The 9,532-nt window shown below is 43.0% G+C and overlaps 1 pseudogene; it reads right to left on the bottom strand.

Moving 5' to 3' along the window:
* The window catches only part of LOC127047339 (enoyl-CoA hydratase, mitochondrial-like), an 85,830-nt pseudogene extending 78,060 nt beyond the window's left edge, over nucleotides 1-7,770 (bottom strand).
* Nucleotides 7,771-9,532: the final 1,762 nt, after the last annotated feature.

Consider the following 9,532-nt stretch of genomic DNA (forward strand, 5'->3'; position numbering starts at 1 on the left):
GGTCCCAATTATTGGAGAATTCGTTGATGAATTTTCGTATCATGGCCCCCAAAGTTCCATTGAACCTTTCCACCAGGCCATTGGTTTGATGGTGGTACGGGGTGGCAACCAAGTGATTCACCCCATGAGTTTCCCACAGTTTTTCCATGGTCCCTGCCAGGAAATTAGACCCTGAATCTGTAAGGATGTCAGAGGGCCAACCTACCCTGGCAAAGATGTCTGTTAGGGCCAGGCACACAGTGTTAGCCCTGGTGTTGCCTAGAGCTACTGCTTCTGGCCATCGGGTAGCAAAGTCCACTAAAGTCAGTACGTACTGCTTTCCTCTGGGCATCTTTTTTGGGAAAGGGCCCAGAATATCCACAGCTACTCGCTGAAATGGGACCTCAATTATGGGGAGTGGCTGGAGAGGGGCCTTGACCTGGTCTTGAGGCTTACCCACTCTTTGGCATACCTCACAAGACCGGACATACTTGGCAACGTCCTTGCCCATCCCCTCCCAGTGGAAGGACTTCCCCAACCGGTCCTTGGTTCGGTTCACCCCAGCATGGACACTGGGATGATCATGGGCTAAGCTTAAGAGCTTCCCCCGGTACTTAGTTGGAACCACCAACTGTTTTTGCGGCTGCCATTCTTCCCGGTGTCCACCAGAAAGAATTTCCTTGTATAAAAGTCCTTGGTCTATAACAAACCGGGATCGATTAGAAGAGCTGAGAGGCGGTGGGGTGCTCCGTGCCGCCGCCCAAGCTTTCTGAAGGCTGTCATCCGCTTCCTGCTCAGTCTGGAACTGTTCCCTTGAGTCTGGGGTCACCAGTTCTTCCTCAGACTGTGGACTTGGGCTTGGTCCCTCTGGAAGCGATGTAGGTGATGGGGTTGTTTCCGTTGCTGGTGAACCGCTCTCCGCTGGTGCACCTGAGGGTATTTCAGGCTCTGGCTGAGCCTTTTTGGGTATGGCTGTCTGTTGCTTCTGCCAGTTTTGGCTCGCTGGCGCCCTCTGGCGTTGAGTTTGAAGATGTAGTTGCACTTGCTGGTGCTGGTTGCTGTTCCAGTTCCGGGCCTGGGACTGGAGATGCTGTGGCTGTTTCAGTGGTAGGCATGGAATCCGGGTCCACTACCTCTGTCTGGGTCTCTGGTAACACAGACGGGGCCTCTGTGGACGGCTCAGGAACAGGAATGGGTCTGGAAGCTTGCCTGGTTTGGCTACGTGTAACCATTCCCACTCTCTTGGCCCGCCTCACCTGGTTGGCCAAGTCTTCCCCCAGTAGCATGGGGATAGGATAATTGTCATAGACTGCAAAAGTCCACATTCCTGACCAGCCTTTGTACTGGACAGGCAGTTGAGCTGTAGGCAAGTCTACAGCTTGTGACATGAAGGGGTAAATTGTAACTTTGGCCTTTGGGTTGATGAATTTGGGGTCAACGAAGGATTGGTGGATAGCTGACACTTGTGCCCCCGTGTCTCTCCACGCAGTAACCTTCTTTCCGCCCACTCTCAAATTTTCCCTTCGCTCCAAGGGTATTTGAGAGGCATCCGGGCCTGGGGATCTTTGGTGTGATGGTGGTGTAATGAATTGCACTCGCATGGTGTTCTTGGGACACTTGGCCTTGATATGTCCCAGTTTATTACACTTAAAGCATCTTCCATCCGATGGGTCACTGGGCCGAGGTGAGTTACTGGAGACTGGTGAGGTTGAAGGGTAGGGTATCTGTGGCTTTACTTGGGTGGTATGTGGGGTCTTTGGCTGTCCTCGGTTGTAGGGTTTATGGTCTGTGTGCCCCCTGGGGTAGCTGTACCCAAGACAGGCTCTTTCAAAGTTTTCCAAGAAGGCCTCGGTGTCATCACCTGCCTTGTAGGTGGGAAATTTCCTGTGCTGTGGAGCAATATTTGGCGCCGGGTTGTTAGGGTTGGCTGGCACAGGCAGCCCAGCTTTTGCCATCTCCAGTTCATGTTTTCTCTGTTTTTCCTTCTCTTCATTCTCTTTTTGTTGTTTTTTCCATTTCTTTTTGGTGTTTTTCCATGTCTCGGCGGTGGGCCGCCTCCTCTTCTTCTTGCTTCCTTCTGTGGGCCAACTCATCTTCTGCTTGTTTCCTTCGGTAGGCCACCTCTTCTTCTTCTAGTTTTCTTTTGTGTGCTGCCTCTTTGGCTGCCTGTTCTCTTTGGTAGGCTGCCTCTTTGATCTGTTCTTCTCTTTCTTTCATCTCCATCTGTCGCCTGTGTTCAGCTTCTTTGATTTGTTCTTCGGCCTCAATTTTTGCCTTAGAAGTCATGGTTCCTGTTTTCTTGTGTTGGGGTGCCCTCCGGTGTTTATCTTCTGAACTGCAGGTTCTCTGTTGCCTCCTGAAGTCTGCCTAGCAACAGTGCCTTTAGCTAATTTTCCTTTTCTCTCTCTAGCTAATGTTCAATGAAGGGAAACCAGAAAAACCACTTTATTTGCATGCCTATAAGTGCTGGTACTTGCCTCCTAATGGGAGGGCTATTGCATGACAAAAGACCCTTAACATGCAAGCCACAAACTGCGAGAGAGAGCAGAAAAAAAAATTCTCTCTGGTTCCCTTTTAAAACCAACTGCTTCTCTCTCTGCTAAAAAGCCCTTAGCAGAGAAAAGAAAAATATAATATTCCTACTGGCTTCCGGATTCTGTCTATATCCCACCAGCTGCACACCATGACATAACCTTAGTCCCAGATTTGGACCTTAGCGTCCAAAATATGGGGGTTAGCATGAAAACCTCCAAGCTTAGTTACCAGCTTGGACCTGGTACCTGCTGCCACCACCCAAAAAATTAGAGTGTTTTGGGGCACTCTGGTCCCTCTGAAAAACCTTCCCTGGGGAGCCCAAAACCCAAATCCCTTGAGTCTCACAACAAAGGGAAATAATCCTTTTTCCCTTCCCCCCCCTCCAGGTGCTCCTGGAGAGATACACAGACACCAGCTCTGTGAATCCAAACAGAGTGAATCTCCCTCTCTGTTCCCAATCCTGGAAACAAAAAGTACTTTCCTATTCCCCCAGAGGGAATGCAAAATCAGGCTAGCGATTCAACACACAAATCTCCCCTTGATTTCTTCCTCCCACCAATTCCCTGGTAAGTACAGACTCAATTTCCCTGAAGTAAAGAAAAACTCCAACAGGTCTTAAAAGAAAGCTTTATATAAAAAGAAAGGAAAAATAAGTACAAATGTTCTCTCTGTATTAAGATGATACAACACAGGGTCAATTGCTTAAAAGAATATTGAATAAACAGCCTTATTCCAAAAGAATACAAATCAAAGCACTCCAGCACTTATATTCATGCAAATACCAGAGAAAAGAAACCATAGAACTTACTATCTGATCTTTGTCCTTACACTTAGAAACAGAAGACTAGAAAGTAGAACTACTTCTCCAAAGCTCAGAGAAAGCAGGCAGGCGACAAAAGACTTAGACACTCAATTCCCTCCACCCAAAGTTGAAAAAATCCGGTTTCCTGATTGGTCCTCTGGTCAGGTGCTTCAGGTGAAAGAGACATTAACCCTTAGCTATCTGTTTATGACACAGGTGCTTAAAGCTAAGCACGTACTTGAGTATGTTGACTGTATTAGGGCCTATAGGAGGCTTGAGTGGCTGATTGTCCATTCACTGAAGTCAATGGCAGCACGTTCATTGGCTTTAATGAGTAATGGTTGAGCCCTTAGACCCTGATTTGTAAAGGTATTTAGGAGTTGCTGCCCTCAGCATTGCAATGTCCAACTGATTTAGGAGCCTTAGTCTCATTTTCAAAAGTGATCTAGGCCTTTAGGAGCCAAAATCCTAATTGCCTAACTTCCTTTTGAAAAATGAGATTTAGGCTCCTAGATCAGTTAGGCATTGCAATGCTGAGGGCAGCAACTCCTAGATATCTTTACAGATTTGGGCCTTAATGTTTTTTGAATACTTAGTATGTACCTGCTATCATGTCCGTGAACCAATACAATTTACTTTAAAATCGGCCCTTATGAACACTTGCTATTAGCTCTCACAGCATTTATACCCTGGTATCTGATTGCTTGGTGAACTATTCATAGTGAGTGATTTACAAGATCTGACAATTTTTGGTCCTTTGATTAATAAGTGAATTATTTCTGAACATATGTTTTATAAGTGTATATGTTAGGTCACATCAAAAGAACTACCCTGATTTACAGCAGCTGATGAAGTTAAAAGATCTATATTGATTTACACCAGCTGAGGTTCAAGCCTATTATCCACAATTGTTTGACAATATTCAGCATTCGACTGTAGAGACTGAAAAACTGAGTCTCTAAAGTGTAGGAGTTTAAATCCTCACTAGACAAAACACTGTTCCTTTAATTCTGTGAAATTTTTGAAGATGTTCCACTTTTCCCTGTGTAGATATTGCACAAAAAGAATGCTATTTTAAAATTAAAATTGGGATCGTTTCCACTGTAGCGTCTGCTTTCTCAAGTTTTGATGAAATGACAGGGAAATTGAAATAAGCCAGATGCAAAGGCTGAGCGGCTGAGTCAGAAAGAGAACAATGCCACTTTAGACTGTAAATGACATGGGATAATTCAGACCTGTTTCTATCCATCAAAATAGAATGGCTGAAAATTACCCAACCCTGCCCTTTAGCATAGCACAATAGCACACTAATGAAGACATTCCTCAGCGCAGGAATATCATTTATATAATTTAGAAGCACAATTGAGATTTAGCAAATGCAACAAGTTATTAAAAGAAAATAATTGAGCAACTTGAAGTGAATGTAGTTTGAATTGAAAACTATATGAATTGACTCTGTGTATGCGCTATGAATACCCTAGTCAATTAAGCAACATTTTAGGGTTTGATAATGGCACATAAGCATGTTAGAGGGAAAATATTCAAAAGGACAAAACTTTAATATTGCACATTATTTTTTATGATCAAACATGCAGCCCATTTTTAGTGACTATGTAATAATGCTGGGATAGGCCAGGATTATGGCTTATCCTCTTTACTGGGCGAGGGGCCAAGGAACCTTCCTCCTGTGTCCTCTGTGAATGTGCTGGGGAGAACATACACCGAAGTTAGCTGGCACCTGCAGAAGGGGTACTAGCTTTGACATTAATGGATGTAGAGCTGGTTGAAAAATGTTTTGACAAAACCTTTGTTGTTGAAAAATACTGATTTGCTGAAATCAATACTGTTTACAGGAAAGGGTCGATATTTGATGAATTTCCTATTTTCAAAGAGATTTTGAAAAGCAGCTTTAAAATTATTGAAATGTCCCATTTTGACATTTTCAATACAAAATTTTTCTGGTTTTCGGTTCACAGTGACTTTGTTTTGTAATCTAATTTTATAAGTTTTAAAAAAGTAAAAGGGTATTGACTATTATGCTGGCCTATTGTATTTGTATATGTATTATTTGCTCCATATACACCTCTACCCTGAAATAATGCGACCCGATATAACACAAATTCAGATATAACGTGGTAAAGCAGCTCTCTGGGGGGATGGGGGTGCACACTCCAGTGGATCAAAGCAAGTTCGATATAACGCGGTTTCACCTATAACGCAGTAAGATTTTTATGGCTCCTGAGGACAGCATTATATCGGGGTAGAAGTGTATATTAATTTGCATTAAGCACAAAAATATTATAGCACTTATATATATCCTAAATTGGCCTATGATTTTTATATAACCCTGCTCACTTATGCTAAATATCCCACAACCCCTTGCATTCATTGAAGTAAGGTTTGGCTGACTGAACAGGGAAGCTGTTAAAATCAGGGTGGATGACATCTTTACCGTAGCAAGAGAAAGGGGAGTTACACTCACAGGCCTATACTGGAGTGTCCCAAAGGAAGAGGACATGACTTATGATTGTTCTGAAGACATGAATTTCAGGGTCCAAAGGATATGAGGCACTTGCTAGGCTTTTACTAGAGTAAAACAGAGAGATAAGGGATATATCATGGAACCATAAAAACAAGGTAGAGAACTCCTTGGTTAAATCTAATTTCAGAGGGCATATTTAGTACCTTGCCTTGTAAACAGATTGGATATAAAAAAGATGGGCTTTGGGGTGTGACTTTGGGAGCACATCTGCATACGTTGAATGTAACATCACTGCATGAGACCACTTCCCAGAAACTGCTGTCATATAGAACCTTTTCCTATTCTAATGTTATCGGCATGTATGTGCTGACATCAGTTATTGGCTCTCCTGAGTGTATTTCATAATGAACCAAATTGTGCTTAAGCAACTGACTATACAACTTATCAACAACAGTTGAGATGGAAATGGAACATGTTTGATACATTTCAGTTCACGTGAGCTGAATTTTTTTTTTATTTTTTTGGTTCACAAATTTCTAATTTTTGTCCTGATTTGGGTTAGGAACAAATTTTTAAAACCATGACATTCTTGCAGGAAAGGAAAACCATTACCAGGTCAGCTCTAAATGTAAATTCTGATTCAGAAAGAACTCTACATGAGCTTTCATTTATTTAACTTATGGCTTGGCTCACAATGTTAAGAGTCTGTGTGGGGTGGTTTATAAATAATTTCTAACACAGAGACAGTACTTACAAGATCTAAACTGCACATATACAATAAGGGAAGACATCTTAATGCCATCTTCTGTTTTTCACAGAGCCCAATATAAAACCAGGAAATGCATTACCGAATAGACTAGCCCAAATGCTGCCCTCTTTAGTTAAATGGATTGGTACTAGGGATCTAAAAATAATTGTAAGAGGGAATTCTTTTCTCAGCCTGATGGCATAGGCCTAGTCTGCACTAGAAAATTAGGTTACCATAACTACATCACTCAGGGGGGTGAAAAGTCCACACCCTTGAATGGCATAGTTAAGCCACCTAAGTTCCCATGTAGACAATGCTAGGTCATTGGAAGAATTCTTCCGTTGACCTAGCTACTGCCTCTTGGCATAGTTAATTGCATAGTTAATAGGAGAATCTCTCCAGTTGGCATAGGTAGTGTCTACACTGAAGCATTACAGTGATGTAGCTGTGCTGCTGTAGTGTTTTAAGTGTAGACAAGTCCATAGAGACTGATCCAGTTCCTATTGTCAATAGATGTTGAATGAGACCCTTCAGGGAGAGGGTCAGTGGTAACATTCTGTGGCCACTATTAACGGCCTGGGATATATGAGCAGGATGGGGTATTCTGTGCTCCTGTTCCAGAATTGGAAGGATGACGCTCATGGGTCCATATAGTGGCAGTTTTTCAGGTGCCTACAACCTCAATCCCTCTGTGCTGCCAGAGCCTACCTGCATATTCTCTCCAGCTCACCCTCACCCTCGCCCATGTTGATTCTGCATTATTTTGTGCTACGCGTGCCTGTGGAAGGGGGGGGTCTAGTAGTTGGAGGCTTTATAAGGTACCATGGAGTGCACACTATTTTGTGTATAGTTACTGTTACAGACAGTTACAAATGAGCTTTTTATTACATTGTCAGATGGAGCATGGCTTGCCACATTCAAGAGAGTTTGAAGATCTTTCTCAGAGTGGGCAAAGACTGCGTTGTCATCAGCATACTGAAGTTCCACAACATCTGTTGTGGAGAACTTACCCTTGGTTTTCAGCCTGCTAAGCCTGAACAGCTTCCCATCCATTCTGTAAATGATTTCAACACCAGCTGTAAACTTCCCAGCAACTAGGTAAAGAACGACTGTGATAAAAAACGCAAACATGTTTGGAGCGATGATACAGTCCTGTTTTACTCCTGTTTGTACTTTGAAAGATTCACTCTGGGAGCCAGTGCTGGTTAGAACAGTCGCTTTCATGTTATTATGAAGCAATTTTAGGACATTGGATGTCCTGATAAATACACCAGTCTTAGAGAGTGCAGTCCAGAGGGCATGGCGATTCACTGAATCAAAGGCTTTAGTTAAATCAATAAAAGCAATGTACAGTGGTTGGGTTTTGCTCCTGACACTTTTCTTGTAGCTGCTGTGCAGTGAAGATCATATCCACAGTTCCACCACATGGTCGGAAACCACTGTGTGACTCCGGTAAAATTTCTTCTGATGGGCAGAAAGCGAGTTGCAAGGATCCATGCCAGAAATTTGCCTGCAGTGGCTAGGAGGGAGATAGAAAGATAATTTCCACATCCACACATAAAAAATAGTGCCCTGGAAGAGGCAAAGACCACCAGTAACGAGGCAATGATCATCCATCAGCAATTCTGCTGGACTGGTCATGTTGTCCAGATGCCAGATCATCACCTCCCAAAACAGGTCCTGTTCTCTCCGCTGAAAGAAGGGTACCGTAACGTGGGTGGACAATGGAAGCGTTATAGGGACTTACTGAAGGACAACCTAAAAAGGTGTAATATTGACATTGACATTTGGGATCAGGATCTCTTAAAATGGAGTGAAGTCCTACGTGATGGTCCCCTGCATTTTGAATGTGCTTGCTGACAAGCTGAAGACAAGAGGCACAGAAGGAAGGAGAGACTGGCTTCCATTCATAGTCTACAGCCTCCTGCTGAGCCTAAAAACGTCTGCCCTCATTGCAATAGAACTTGTGGTTCAAGGATTTGTCTTAAGAGCCACCTGAGGACCCATAACTCCCATGGAAGATGATCATACTCGGTAACAAGCGATCGCCCATCACATAGTTGCAATTCAGCCTCTGTAGGTGGGATGACAGTCATGGTAGGTCAGTTCTTTTTGGTCTAATACTCTTGACAGTACCCTTCTAAGTAATTCAACTGCAAGTCCTTTCATGTGACTTATTTTTACTATGCCATACCCACTTAACAGAGAGAGTCTATTGAGGTTTCTTTTTCAGTGCAGAGATTGTTTTTCTGTTGTTGTTCTGAAATGACACCTCTAGGGTTAGCTTCCTTTTGAGATGTCTTTTTTTATAGTTCTGTGCTGCTCGGGGGGGCTAGGGGGAGGAAACATACACAGAAGCCTATTTCAATCATTCCTCTGAGTCTCCACAGTAGCCTTATTTGTATCTCTGATGATGGAAAGTGACTAACTTATATCACTTGAAGTTATACCAAGAAGAATTAGGAATGTAAGAAGATTTATGGACCATGGAAGAAGCTCTTGGAATGAGGAGATGAGTGGGAGGCTCCCGTTTCCTAGTTGGTTCATACAGTTCATGTACGTCAGAAAATTGGCTGCTAGAATTGTTACCTGAAATATAGTATGTATATCTCTGAAAAGCTGTCTTTGGGTGAAGTTACTGCCTATTTTATGGAGTGGCATGTTTTCAGAAGCCCTCCATTCTTTTTAGCTTGAGACTTCGAAGGGCATAATGCAACTTTTAATTGATAGGGGTTACGAACAAACTTACTATGAGCAGGCTATTCTGTAATGGTATTCTATATAGTTTCTTACCCTTTCTTTTGTTGTGCTGGAACTGTTGGAGATGGGCTACAGGATTAGATGGACCTTCTGGTCTGATGCATGAAGGCAATTTCTAAATCCCTATATTCGTTCAGAGTCTCTCTCAAATCCCATTTCTTCCATGAGGCCTATAAATCCTAATGCAGCAACCTAGCACAGGATCAAACCACACACCTAAGCAAAA

The sequence above is a fragment of the Gopherus flavomarginatus genome, chromosome 3 (assembly GCF_025201925.1).
Source record: "Gopherus flavomarginatus isolate rGopFla2 chromosome 3, rGopFla2.mat.asm, whole genome shotgun sequence".
NCBI lineage: Eukaryota > Metazoa > Chordata > Testudines > Testudinidae > Gopherus > Gopherus flavomarginatus.